General features: G+C 31.8%; 1 long non-coding RNA gene across 1 annotated transcript; it reads left to right on the top strand.

Moving 5' to 3' along the window:
• The first annotated feature begins 7,070 nt into the window (after positions 1-7,070).
• Positions 7,071-9,630, top strand: LOC134709393 (uncharacterized). Its single transcript, XR_010105957.1, has 3 exons — positions 7,071-7,159; positions 7,696-8,411; positions 8,707-9,630. It is a non-coding gene; the product is annotated as an uncharacterized LOC134709393 (long non-coding RNA).
• The last annotated feature ends 5,727 nt before the right edge of the window (positions 9,631-15,357 follow it).

Below are 15,357 nucleotides of genomic sequence, written 5' to 3' on the forward strand. Positions count from 1 at the left end.
AGTGTAACATTACATTAGAACTAAAAAAAATCAATAACTGTAATTTTCTTACATGTTTGAGAGATTATGCACTGAAGAAAGGATGCATACATACATTTTTCTAATATAGTACAGACTGATACAATTTACTAATTGTGATATGGACGTAGAGTTGTCTCATTGGCTCTCCTACCACATACTTCTATGTCTATGGTAAGTATAATTTGTGATTAAGTTCTTTTTCGTCTTTTTAAACCAGTAGGATTCCTGTTCAGTTAATCAATAAAGGAATTGATGCAATCAACTTCAGTAACGTTCTATATCAAAAGGCGGTAAATTCCACATAATTTTCATAATCAGTGTTCCTATTGTATTCTTAAGTTTCACTTAAACCATTGCACCCTATGTATTTAACTATAAGGATTCAATACTTTAAGTTATTTAAAAAGTCTCACCACATGCATACAAATATAAACACAATATTATATAATATCAAGTACACAATATAAAATTTAGAATGCATGTGCCATTCTCAAAAGAACTATGAGAGACTGTTATATATAATTATAAAACAACAGAATTAAAACATAGTTTTGTTATTTACACAAAACATAAAAGTGCAATATCACCATGCACATAAGAGGATTAAACCTGATACATATCACTGGTGGTAAGCGGATGGTCGTAACTAAAAGTTACGACCATCCGGAGATGGGAGACAACTCTAGGGATAAGTTTTTCTTTTCCAATTTGCATTAAAACATTCCAATTTTCGTAAAATAGTCATTCAAAAATTCAAGCATGATGGTCGTAACTAAAAAAAACAAAAATATTGAGGATGGTCGTAACTCTGTTTTAAATTAGACCGAATAAGGCAAGTCAAGAGTTTTAAACTTGTCTTTTATTATATGCATACTAGTATTTTATATGATGATTTCTGAAGATTTTTTTTCATTTTTTACATACAATGTGAAATAAAGCAATTTCAATGCGTGTAACGCTTATCAATTCAAAAATTTTAAAAGTTTTCAAATATTAGTTTTGGGGAATTTTGATTAAAGTTCGATTTAGAATTTCAAATTTTTCAAATGTCTTGAACCGAACCAGTCAAGAGTTCTAAGCGTGTCCTTTGTTATTTGAATATATCATGTATCATATTATATATTTGTGAAGTTGTTTTCACCAAATAATAAAACAACTAAATGGAGAGAAGGATACCTGTAAAGAAGAAAATTGGAACAAATCGAACGAAACAATACAAAATGAAATTAACAGTCATATATTCTGAAAATATAATGTATAAAATTAACAAAGAGGCAAATAGTTTAATTAATGTAAGCGGTTAAATTCATTAACAATGTATTTTTCTCAAAAGTGGAGAATTCATTTTAAAACAAGAAACACAGCTCTGGTTATGAATCGATAATTCTTAGTTAGAAATAAAAAGCACAACATGTATCAAATAATTGTTTTAATTACAAAATAAATGAGTTTAAGAAAAGGATTTTTAACAAATTGGACATCACATGAAATAACAGTATCCTGATTTTTTTCCCGTTTGGAATTCGCATCTATTAAAACATAAACTTTTTGAGGATGTACCTACTAGTTGATTTTTTTTTAAATCTTCAATTTAAGAATGATACATTAAGTCGAAAAAGCATTAAGAAGGAGTCAAAATATGCTTAAAATATTGATAGGTTATGAAGGTCGTTATCGAGACTAGAGCATACCCGCGAAATCGCAGGTCTATACCTGAGTTATTTTTAGCCTATATGCTTAGACGTCATATTGTTGTTTGGTGAAATCAAGCTGATAATCAGGTGCACAGTAATGTCTAATGACGAAGTTTATGAGTAGCTTGTAGCCATTCATACAATGTAAACATAACTTACACATGACTTTCAACCTGCATACCGGGATTTGTATGTAATAGTTGCCGCAGTACATTTAGTTTGACCTAAGTCCTTGTTACATTATCCTGGCTACAAGCCTAAGCCTGGCTACAAACTAGTATTTTATTTTACTCTTAAGACTACTCAGTGCATGTAGCAGTGTAAAATATATATCAACAATATTCCTACTTTCGTGGTTAACACAATGTTCATTGCGACACCATGGATTCAGTTTTCATTCCGTACCAATACTTATAACTAATATCAATGCTATACAGCAATATATAATCGTTATGTAATCGATACAAAATAACGACAAGACGTAATAATATCGTAGCGGCTGCGTAGCTGCTATCAATATCTATGTAACAACTAGTCTATAGCTACATGTTCAATCGTCAAAATCTACGTAGCACTACGTAGCATCTACGATATTGAACTCAACCCTGACTCAGAAGTGCAGTTGTGGATTCTATTTCCTCATGAACGACCAAATGACGAATATTTGAAGGCCAATAGTTTATAAGACAATAACAATTTAAAGTCAAGGAGTAAACAAAGACCCAAAGACTCAAAGACTTATAAGAACTGCAATAAATGAATTAAAGATGATTGTTCAGAATTGTACGTTTAATAATATCATCTGCCGACATGATTGCAGATAAAAAAAAATCGTAAATAAAAAACACTAAAAACAAATATAAGGGCATACACGTGCATTCAATAATTTTATGCCTTAACGTACAGTAAAAAATATATATTAATTCTCAATCCTGACATGCTTTTTGGCTTAATGCGAGTTGATTAGTTTTCACTGTTGCTTCTAAATGATGAGCGTTTGAAATCCATCAGAAATGTGTATGTTTAATTCTCTAGCTTAATTTCTGCATATCATTACAAGAGTAACAAATAATATTGTTTGTAGCAAATCATATATTACATACGAGTCTATTACCTTTTCAATGAAAATACATTAATAAAAGTTTTTCTAAATCAAGTTACGGTCATCCTTCAAAAGTTACGGTCATCCTTCAAAAGTTACGACCATCTTGTGTCGGTTACGACCATCATTCAAAATACTATAGTTGAAGTTACGACCATCACACATTTAAAGTTACGACCATCATGCTTGAATTTTTGAATGACTATTTTACGAAAATTGGAATGTTTTAATGCAGCAAATTTGGTTTTAATATCACCGGACTGCCGAATAGTATGTACGAGACAAGCGGTTTGGTTCAAATGAACCTTTTAGTGCACGAAAATCGGAAAAGAAAAACATATCCCTAGAGTTGTCTCCCATTTTCGGATGGTCGTAACTTTTAGTTACGACCATCCGCTTACCACCAGTGCATATACATTATAAAAAAAAAAATTTAATATACACATGGAAAAAAGTATTGCAACACCTTGTTTTTTTAAAACTTGAAAAATCAGCCTTTTATTATGGATGGAATATGATAAAATATTTGTATAACAATATTGAAACATAATTTATGATTACATTGGCATTTTAACGAAAAAAAAAGATTTGAAAAAAAAAGATTTATCTTACCACAATTTTGATAACGAAATGAAGTGTTTTTTGTACAAAAACTGCATTTTACAACTTTTACTGTAGTCGAACTTCACAATGTCAGACATTTCAAAATTAATCTTAAGAATTAAGAATAACCTCCAATCAAACGGTTAACCGACACTTAACGTCTTCTGATTCCTTCCATAAATCGACTTATTTTTTGCTAAGGTAGCAGCAACCATTTCTGATGAAGGGCATTGTTAAATTCATCACGTGTTTGGACTGGGGTGTCCTTTCGCGCAAATCGCTCGATATGGTTCAAATCCGGGCTACAATCGGGCCAAGGAAGATAAACCGAATTCCATTGGAACAATGGATCTTCCTCCACGATGCTAATTTCCATCTTTGGCGAGCTCTGCACTACATTGGATATGGACAACTGTGTGTCTGTTCGTAGGCAAAGGTTCTCGAAATGGTCTTATCGAATGATAACAAGTAGCAATGAGTAGATCTCAAGTAATTTTCGTTAAAAGGCTCCTGTATGCCCACCACTCTCTTTTTAGGATTGTATTGTATGCAATGGGTTTCTTTCTGACCAAGCTTCATAATGCTTGATTTCCCCTAACAGATGGCATAGAGGGTCTTTTAGAACGCGGATAGTCTTTAACATCGTTTATTGCCTGATTTTTATTCCCAAAACGACTAAAAGTGGAATGGTGATAACCAACAATACGTCATGGCGACATTCCTGCTTCTCTGATGCTGATAATCTTGCTGCGGTTAAGAGTTGTGGAGGACCCATTACAAGGTGTCAATCACATAACTTTATAAACTTGGTTGTTTAAAGTGTTGAAAACAATGAGGATAAAAACACATATTTTGCTGTTTACGGGTACAGAAGTTGCATGTGCAGATAAGAACTTATCGAGTCGATAATTATTAATCAAACTCAGGTGATATTTAAATAATGTTTAACTAGTTCTATTTTAACAAATTATATCACAAAAATATAAAAAGTGTTTTTTTAATTTCAATTTCAATTTGGTGTTGCAATACTTTTTTCCATGTTTATAGTATAAGATACTATTTCGTCGTATATAAGCAAGCAAATGAGGAACTAGATTATGGTGATACCTAACACTACAGGGAGATAACTCTGTAAAATCAGCTAAACGTTTTAATTACGTTGTGTTGTTAAGGGAAAATTAAGCTTTTCAAAGATTAAAATAAATTTTTGTCAAACTGCTATATAACCAGTGTAATTTTTCTGATAAAACGGTTGGTTCAAATTTTTTGAAATTTTTATATTTTTGTCAAAGGGTTAAAGGAAATACTTAGTAAAAATTTTAAGAGAATTAAACGAGCCAAATTAATTTTAGTTAAAGTGTTGGGTACCACCTTAATAACAAAATATAAAATTTCTCTAATATGTTGTTCTTGCCTTATTTATAGCCCCTCTGGCCATGTTATTACTGGGGATCAACACATAATCAACATGAATATTTCCGAAAGGAGATACCGTATCTTATGGTCCTATGTTTAGAGAACCCCAACTCATCAATTGGAACTATAACTGTTAAATGATTATTGATTTCACTTACACCAGAGCATGGGTTAACCGAGAAGTTGAACTGGACACTTTGTTAGAATGGGTCAAAACAATCTGTTCTTTTATAAAAACTCGAATTGAAAAACTGTGAGTAATCAACCATAGTAAGCTTTAAGACACAAATAAGCTGTGAAATGTTACATTGACGTGGCTCAGTACTTACACATCCCGTCATTGTGTTTGTGTGCTATGGTTATTTTTTGTACTCTTGTCTTTCATTTTTGCTGTGCTTTGTCTATATGCATTCTTGTGGGTTTTTTTGGTACACATTTGTTTGTTTTTATAGTGATTAAGATTGTACCCCTATTTTTGACATTTTTACCTATTATGTCTGTTTGTTGTTTTCACTTATCGTTGACAATATAATGTGAATCAATATTTATGCGACTGTCATTCAAGTGAAAGGTTTAGCTATCTATGAAACCAGGTTCAATCCACCATTTTCTACATAAGAAAATGTCTTTAGCAAGTGAGGAATATGACACTTGATATCCATTCGTTTGACGTGTTCGAGCTTTTGATTTTTTGTTATTTGATTAAGAACTTTCCGTTTTGAATTTTCAATTGAGTTTAGTATTTTTGTAATTTTACTTCTGACTGGAAGTAGTATAATAAACTCATAGATACCAGGACTTAATTCAGTATAGTATACGTCAGACGCGCGTTTCGTCTAAAAAAGACTCATCAGTGACGTTTGAATCCAAAAAAAGTTAAAAGGGCCAAATAAAGTATGTGAATGCTCACTTAAACCTTTTTTTTAAGTCGATGAATATAGTCATACCGACTAAGCTATATAAAATCGTAATTACTTGTTCCTTCCTTATGCATTATCTTGCAACTAAAAATGATATAGGTAGAAGAAAACACAGTTGACACATGCGCATAAAGTGAGGAGATCCATATTCAGCAGTCCAACATGGCAAGAGACAGTCTGGTCAGTGTCAGTGTGGCAACCCCAATTTGTATGTTGTCAAGTAATCTAAACCAGCCGTGAGGAAATCCGAATACCAAAGAAGTATCCATATTAAAAGAGAGGTGGAAGATTTCAATTTGGTATTCAAACTCATAAGGCGATAACAAAATGACAGCACCATGACAAAAAAGAAACACAACCAAAAGACAGTCTACAAAAAACCACATAGAAAGCTGAAGACTGATCAATACGAGTCATATCAACAACCGGAGTGATTTTGAGTGCTCTGGTAGGGCTAGCTGATCTTGCTCCACATAGTCACCAATCATGTTTAACTGTGTATTGATCTTAAAGTCTATAGAACGATTTAATACATTGTACCGAAAATTGGACTATTCAAAGAGTGTTCAATGCATATTTTGATAAATCACCAATTGAAAACAAATATGACCAAAAGCATTTTAGATGGAACAGGACAGTAGAATGCAAAAACCTCAGATAATGCATTATACATAATAATATTATGTCGTTGTTCTGCTCTTATATTCAATGCGTTTCTTTCGGTTTTAGTTTGTTATTCCGATTTTGTTTTTTGTTCATGGATTTATGAGTTTTGAACAGCTATATACTACTATTGCCTTATACATTGAATCTGTGCTTTTCTCAAATTAAGCAGCCAAAATTATGTACATTTTTAATGAAATATTGTTATATTTTCTGGTGTTTTTTTTAAATAGAATAAACTTCATCAAATGCAAATCAAAAGCAGAATGTATATGGGTAATTACGTTTTCATAAAAAGAAAGCAAGCTACAATAAAGAAATAAGAAAATGCCGGACCAAAAATGCATTTTCATATTTCATAGGAACATTTAATCTTCAGAACAAATACTTCCCCTATTATATGCTCCAACCTTACATACGTCTACGCAGCAAAGATATATGGTTTCCAGATAAATAATTAAGAAAACATTTAAGAAGAAATTATAAATTTCACAGCCCCGAACAGTTTTGGAAGTATGCATTCATATTGTCATCTAGCATTATGTTATTGCTTGGTTTGTAACAATAAAAAGTAATTAAAGGACTAAAATTTGTAACCATTTAAATCGAATGGTAATTTATATATACATAAATTTAATCCATGAAACGCTTCAGTAAATGTGAATCAGGAAGTTCAGTTAAATCGGAAGTTCCCATTTAGTACGAATATGTGTGCACTTGCTTCTGTACGATGGAAACAGGTAAGCTTCTGGGAGGGAGTAAAAGATAGTACATAAGATTACGTGTTATATAGAGTCTGTATCGGGATTTGTAAAAAAATCAACACTTAATTTAAGCAGTTCTTGAGTAATTTATACACATAAAACATATAGAAGAGGTAACTAACAAGAATACAAACCTCCCAAGGAAAAATTAAAAACAGAAATTCCCTTAACAAATGTCAATATTTATAGCTGAACAAAAAACATCAAATGAAAGGGAAAAGGTCATATTTCTGACTTGGTACACGCATTTCATCAAATTGAAAATGACAGATTAAATCTAGTCCACTCTTGTATAATACAAATACTTTTTATTAATAGGTAATATATGAAAAGACAAATTATAATTTCGATTACTAGTATACGATAATCATGACTGAAAAAGCTACAACACTGAATCAAATTCGCTTTAAAACTGTTTGAACAAAAACACATACAGCTTTTAAAAGAGTACTAATACACTTCCTGTTTATGATGTAATACAAATAGCCTTTATACCCATTGAACTTTTACAGGGTATCTAGATTTTGGAGCGAGCAGTAGAATGAAATAAACGGAATAGTTTGATGGAATAATAAATCAAATATGGAAATATCGTTAGTACTAGAAGTTTTTATTATTGTTTTAACTTCGATGGTAATTGTCGCGATGGTGCCACTGTGTTTGTCCGCACAACACAAATATTCAGTGGTTATCAGCATTATTATTGTTGAATATGTATTTGAAGTGCTTCGTGTTTTATATTTTGTTAAAGTTTACTGGAACAAAGCAGATTTGTTGTTTGATTTTCCTCTCAGAACAATGCCTTCAATTTCAATGACTTGTTCCGTACTGCTTGGTACAATTATCTTGTCATCCGTTTCATTAAAAAAATCGTTAGTAAAAGTTTTTTGTTCCATCTACGTCCTTATATCAATATTACTAATCATAATATGGAACAATTTCTTGGCAACCTGCTTGATTGTTGATCACCCTGATCGAACCAAAACAATCTACTGTGACCATTACCTCATAAATTCAGATATCTTAGACTAATACAAATGCATCGATGATGAGAAGATAACTACTGGATGTTATACCGTCCAAAACAGATTCCGACCTAATACAGCTTTCTATTGTTTTGAGAATTGGGCACCTTGGACCAGTGGTTATTTTCTGGAATATTTGCTATTGAGTATCCCGTCTTTTGCAGTAATATACGATAAACTATACAAGATGTTACGATTTTCTGGTAAGTAATGTTTGACACAATTTATAGCTTTTAAGACATTTGCAAAAAGTAGACAGAAAGAACAACACTTTTGCTATTTCCCAAAGTGTTCATATGGGGAAAAATAAGCTAATTGAGAAGCTTTAAACTAGTTTATTCTTGATTAAAATATATAAACACAATTTTAGATTAAACTCCTTAAAGATCAAAGGATTATAATTTTGTAAAAATTTCAATATTAATAAATGCTTTACAATATGAAAGAATAATCATAAACTACATAAACATACCCTTTTATGTTTTTTTTTTATTTCAGAACTGAATAGTTGTAATGAAACTTGTTCCATCTGCTGTTTCAACATTTCACTTTATAACCATACAATGGCGCTGGCCCTTTTTATAATTTGGTGTGTGAGACCAACTTTTTATTTGTTTGTTGCATCAGGATCCTGTCGGATAACGTCTTTCTATATTGACTTAACTATTATGATATCGTCAGCGAGTTTTACATTACTAGCTTTGATTTACATTCTTAAATTCTATCTTTTTCATAAAGGAGTAGGTCCAGTAAGACCCCTTTTTGGCCCCAAAATACAGCAGTTTTTCAAAACTGTTAAAATGTAAACTTTTAGTTATTTATTGGAAGGAAGAATGCTTCTGCTGCATAAATATTGGCTATTTTTGACAATACCATGCACATATATCGGGTAACAACACCATTAAGTCATGGTAAATTACTGAAATCTTCACAATTCTAGCGTTTTAGTTAAATTTTAGACGGTTTTCGTGTAAAACGAAAGTGGCCGCAATCGTGTTCATCCTTAATATTGAAATGTTAGTTGTATTGCATAGTAATACATAGCATATATTAGAGTTGAGGATAAAAACGGATGCGGCCCCTTTCATTTTTTGACAAAAACTATCTGAAAATTGACATTTTTCGCCATATTTGTTAGATTTTTCGTATTTGAGCTTGAATCGGAGCAATTTTAATGACTAAATCAGTCAAAATCTTTCACATAAACCAATTGAATCAAATGAAATAGACACTAAAGTGTTTAAAAAGTGGTCAAATCTTTCGTCAGATTAACCTGAAATTTGAGGCAAAAATCGGTCCTTACCGGACCTACTCCTTTGTCTGCAATGAGGATAATGACAGTGAATGTAATGTTGTCCTTACAGAATGTACATGTGGAAACAAAAAGACAAATGCAAACATTGTGAGCAAAATGAATGTTAATAAAAACGATCTTTCCTTAGGGTAATAAGAATACAATGTCTTTTTTATTTTCTGTTTGTCAAAAAACATGGCTGTCATGGCTAAAAATAGAACAATCAGGTAAACTGCAGTTTTTGGCTTAGCATTATTTTACTTTTCAATCGGATCTCGACCACTAACTTTCAACTCGGAAGTAAACTCAATGTTTGATTCTAGCAATAACCCGAAATGGAAGTTCAAATTAAACGTTTACGCTGAGTCGAAGCTAGTGATATGCAAATGCTCGTACTTTAAATCGATGAATTTAGTCACCCTGACTAAGATATATATATATATCTCTATACATCATAATGATTGTTTCATTCCATTTTGCACAATTTGAAATTGTACTTGTAGTTTGATAGGCCGATTCAACATGGCCAATCTACAAACATCTACATTCTCCTATGGTCCTTTGAATATTCTCATTAAGAAAATGTTGGATAGAATAAACCTTAATTCAACGTACTGTCTGGTCTTTGTCAGTTGTAAATTAATCAGTGGGGGAATCATAATTTGTATGTTTTCAACCTGCCTTGGTGAAACCGAGTACATCAGAAATAGCCATATTAAAGAGAGGTTGAATATATCAAAAGAGTATTAAAACTCAGACGGCGATAAAAAAAATCTGACTTCGACGCGTCAAAAAAGAAACACAACCAAAAGACAGTCTACAAAAAAAACATAGAAAGGTGAAAACTGACCGACACTAGCCCTATGAAACATGGGAGTGATCAAGGGTGCTCTGGAAGGATAAGCAGATCTTGCTCGACATGAAGCACCCATCGTGTTCAACTGTTTATTGCATTTATTGAAAATTGTTGTGATCAAAGTGTGATTATGAATTAGGAATATGACAGTTGTTATTCTTTAATTTTCTATGTTGTGTCATGTGTACTATTGTTTGTTTGTTTGTTGTTTTTCATATTTAGCATGGCGTTGTCAGTCTTTTTTTCTTTCGATTTATGAGATTGACTGTCCTTCTAGTATTTTTCGTCCCTCTTCTAAATTTCTCATAAAATACTTATACATTTTCTGTTTTTTATATATATTCAAATGAAAAATAGAGAACGTAGAAAGTTGTATACGTTTTCATAAATAGAAAGCTACCTACATTAAAGTAAGTTAAACTGTGGTATAAGTGAGAGGTTTAGCGCTATAAAAATAGGTTAAATCCACCATTTTCTACATTTGAAAGTGCGTGTACCAAGTCATGAATATGACAGTTGTTATCTATTTGTTTGATGTGTTTTCTCATTTGATTTTGCGATTTGTTTACTAACAGCAAATCAGGGACTTTCCGTTTTGAATTTTCCTTTGAATTCAGTTTTTTTTCTGATTTGACTTTTTAGAAATCGGTTGACCCAAAATACGCTAACAAAGTTCTGCGGGCAGCAAAGTGGTCTGGTTTCTAGAGCAAAAAGTAAATATAAAAAGGAAGATGTGGTATGATTTCCAATGAGACAACTATCCACAAAAGACCAAAATGACACAAACATTAACAATTATAGGTCACCGTACGGCCTTTAACAATGAGCGAAGCCCATACCGCATAGTCAGCTTAAAAAGGCCCCGATAAGACAATGTAAAACAGTTCAAACGAGAAAACTAACGGCCTTATTTATGTAAAACAATGAACCTATATTAAAACCCTATTTTAAGAAATTATACATTTTACAACACCTGACAGCTTGTTACATGCAGTGTGCATTAATGTTATTATATAGACATTATGTTAAAGCTAGGTTTTTAAAAATAAAAAGTTAAGGACTTTAGTTTGCAATCATTTAAATTGAACAATGTATTATTTATGATTATATTTGAAATGTCCTCACGAAACGCTACAGTAATTGTGATTCCGGAAGTCAAATTAAATCGGAAATTCCCTTTTGTTTTTGAATTTCGAAAAGATGTGCACTTGGTTCTGTTCGACTGGAACAGGTAAGCTTCTTGGAGTGAAGAAAAAAGAGTACATACACATTACATTTTATAATGAGTTCGTATTGAGTCTTGTAAAAGTTCTACAAAATTAATGTTTGAGAGAGATATATACACAACAAAATCATATATACCACTCTCGTAAAATTACAGTATGTTTCGCTTCTTAATGTTTGTAATGATCAGTGTAAAACAATTCGCCGTTTCAGAATCTATTGCATCCTGTGTAATATCTTCATAAGTGTACACCAAAACGTCGTGATTCATTAAAGATGTCACCAACAAGGGAAATTCGACCAATAACGTTACGTTATTTTCATTTTGGGGTACGAACAATGAAATAACCTTTGGTTCCTTAGAATCTGAAACGGTCAATTAAGAATTTCAATTATGCATTTATCATGACGAAAAATTCAACAACATCATCTCAGTATTAATCAACTTGAAACTAGATAAGAAATAACAATTCCAAATACAGATATAATCAAACTTCCTGTTTGGGCTGCATTACAAAACGACTTTATGCTATTGATCTTTTTCAGGGTGTTGAGATTTAAAAGTTGATAGTGAAATGATATAAAAAGAATAGTCTGATGGAATATTAATATAAATATGGATATATAGTTAGTGCCAGCAATTTGTATACTCATTTTGACTTTGATTGTTATTGTCGCGCTGGTGCTGCTTTGTTTGTCCACACAACACAAATATTCAGTAATTTTTATCAGCATTCTTATTGTTGAATATACGTTTGAACTACTACGTGTATTATATTTTGTGAAAATTTACGGGAATATAAACAATTTTTCCTTGTATTTTCTTCCTGTAAGCAGTATGCCTACAATTTCGATTATTTGTTCTGTATTCATCGGCACAATAGTTTTGACCACCCTCCCATTTAAACAATCTTCATTAACAGTCGCTTGTTTGATACAAGATGTTACGATTTTCTGGTAAGTAATGTTTGACACAATTTATAGCTTTTAAGACATTTGCAAAAAGTAGACAGAAAGAACAACACTTTTGCTATTTCCCAAAGTGTTCATATGGGGAAAAATAAGCTAATTGAGAAGCTTTAAACTAGTTTATTCTTGATTAAAATATATAAACACAATTTTAGATTAAACTCCTTAAAGATCAAAGGATTATAATTTTGTAAAAATTTCAATATTAATAAATGCTTTACAATATGAAAGAATAATCATAAACTACATAAACATACCCTTTTATGTTTTTTTTTTTATTTCAGAACTGAATAGTTGTAATGAAACTTGTTCCATCTGCTGTTTCAACATTTCACTTTATAACCATACAATGGCGCTGGCCCTTTTTATAATTTGGTGTGTGAGACCAACTTTTTATTTGTTTGTTGCATCAGGATCCTGTCGGATAACGTCTTTCTATATTGACTTAACTATTATGATATCGTCAGCGAGTTTTACATTACTAGCTTTGATTTACATTCTTAAATTCTATCTTTTTCATAAAGGAGTAGGTCCAGTAAGACCCCTTTTTGGCCCCAAAATACAGCAGTTTTTCAAAACTGTTAAAATGTAAACTTTTAGTTATTTATTGGAAGGAAGAATGCTTCTGCTGCATAAATATTGGCTATTTTTGACAATACCATGCACATATATCGGGTAACAACACCATTAAGTCATGGTAAATTACTGAAATCTTCACAATTCTAGCGTTTTAGTTAAATTTTAGACGGTTTTCGTGTAAAACGAAAGTGGCCGCAATCGTGTTCATCCTTAATATTGAAATGTTAGTTGTATTGCATAGTAATACATAGCATATATTAGAGTTGAGGATAAAAACGGATGCGGCCCCTTTCATTTTTTGACAAAAACTATCTGAAAATTGACATTTTTCGCCATATTTGTTAGATTTTTCGTATTTGAGCTTGAATCGGAGCAATTTTAATGACTAAATCAGTCAAAATCTTTCACATAAACCAATTGAATCAAATGAAATAGACACTAAAGTGTTTAAAAAGTGGTCAAATCTTTCGTCAGATTAACCTGAAATTTGAGGCAAAAATCGGTCCTTACCGGACCTACTCCTTTGTCTGCAATGAGGATAATGACAGTGAATGTAATGTTGTCCTTACAGAATGTACATGTGGAAACAAAAAGACAAATGCAAACATTGTGAGCAAAATGAATGTTAATAAAAACGATCTTTCCTTAGGGTAATAAGAATACAATGTCTTTTTTATTTTCTGTTTGTCAAAAAACATGGCTGTCATGGCTAAAAATAGAACAATCAGGTAAACTGCAGTTTTTGGCTTAGCATTATTTTACTTTTCAATCGGATCTCGACCACTAACTTTCAACTCGGAAGTAAACTCAATGTTTGATTCTAGCAATAACCCGAAATGGAAGTTCAAATTAAACGTTTACGCTGAGTCGAAGCTAGTGATATGCAAATGCTCGTACTTTAAATCGATGAATTTAGTCACCCTGACTAAGATATATATATATATCTCTATACATCATAATGATTGTTTCATTCCATTTTGCACAATTTGAAATTGTACTTGTAGTTTGATAGGCCGATTCAACATGGCCAATCTACAAACATCTACATTCTCCTATGGTCCTTTGAATATTCTCATTAAGAAAATGTTGGATAGAATAAACCTTAATTCAACGTACTGTCTGGTCTTTGTCAGTTGTAAATTAATCAGTGGGGGAATCATAATTTGTATGTTTTCAACCTGCCTTGGTGAAACCGAGTACATCAGAAATAGCCATATTAAAGAGAGGTTGAATATATCAAAAGAGTATTAAAACTCAGACGGCGATAAAAAAAATCTGACTTCGACGCGTCAAAAAAGAAACACAACCAAAAGACAGTCTACAAAAAAAACATAGAAAGGTGAAAACTGACCGACACTAGCCCTATGAAACATGGGAGTGATCAAGGGTGCTCTGGAAGGATAAGCAGATCTTGCTCGACATGAAGCACCCATCGTGTTCAACTGTTTATTGCATTTATTGAAAATTGTTGTGATCAAAGTGTGATTATGAATTAGGAATATGACAGTTGTTATTCTTTAATTTTCTATGTTGTGTCATGTGTACTATTGTTTGTTTGTTTGTTGTTTTTCATATTTAGCATGGCGTTGTCAGTCTTTTTTTCTTTCGATTTATGAGATTGACTGTCCTTCTAGTATTTTTCGTCCCTCTTCTAAATTTCTCATAAAATACTTATACATTTTCTGTTTTTTATATATATTCAAATGAAAAATAGAGAACGTAGAAAGTTGTATACGTTTTCATAAATAGAAAGCTACCTACATTAAAGTAAGTTAAACTGTGGTATAAGTGAGAGGTTTAGCGCTATAAAAATAGGTTAAATCCACCATTTTCTACATTTGAAAGTGCGTGTACCAAGTCATGAATATGACAGTTGTTATCTATTTGTTTGATGTGTTTTCTCATTTGATTTTGCGATTTGTTTACTAACAGCAAATCAGGGACTTTCCGTTTTGAATTTTCCTTTGAATTCAGTTTTTTTTCTGATTTGACTTTTTAGAAATCGGTTGACCCAAAATACGCTAACAAAGTTCTGCGGGCAGCAAAGTGGTCTGGTTTCTAGAGCAAAAAGTAAATATAAAAAGGAAGATGTGGTATGATTTCCAATGAGACAACTATCCACAAAAGACCAAAATGACACAAACATTAACAATTATAGGTCACCGTACGGCCTTTAACAATGAGCGAAGCCCATACCGCATAGTCAGCTTAAAAAGGCCCCGATAAG

Source organism: Mytilus trossulus, chromosome 3 (genome assembly GCF_036588685.1).
Source record: "Mytilus trossulus isolate FHL-02 chromosome 3, PNRI_Mtr1.1.1.hap1, whole genome shotgun sequence".
In the NCBI taxonomy this organism is placed as follows: Eukaryota; Metazoa; Mollusca; class Bivalvia; order Mytilida; family Mytilidae; genus Mytilus; species Mytilus trossulus.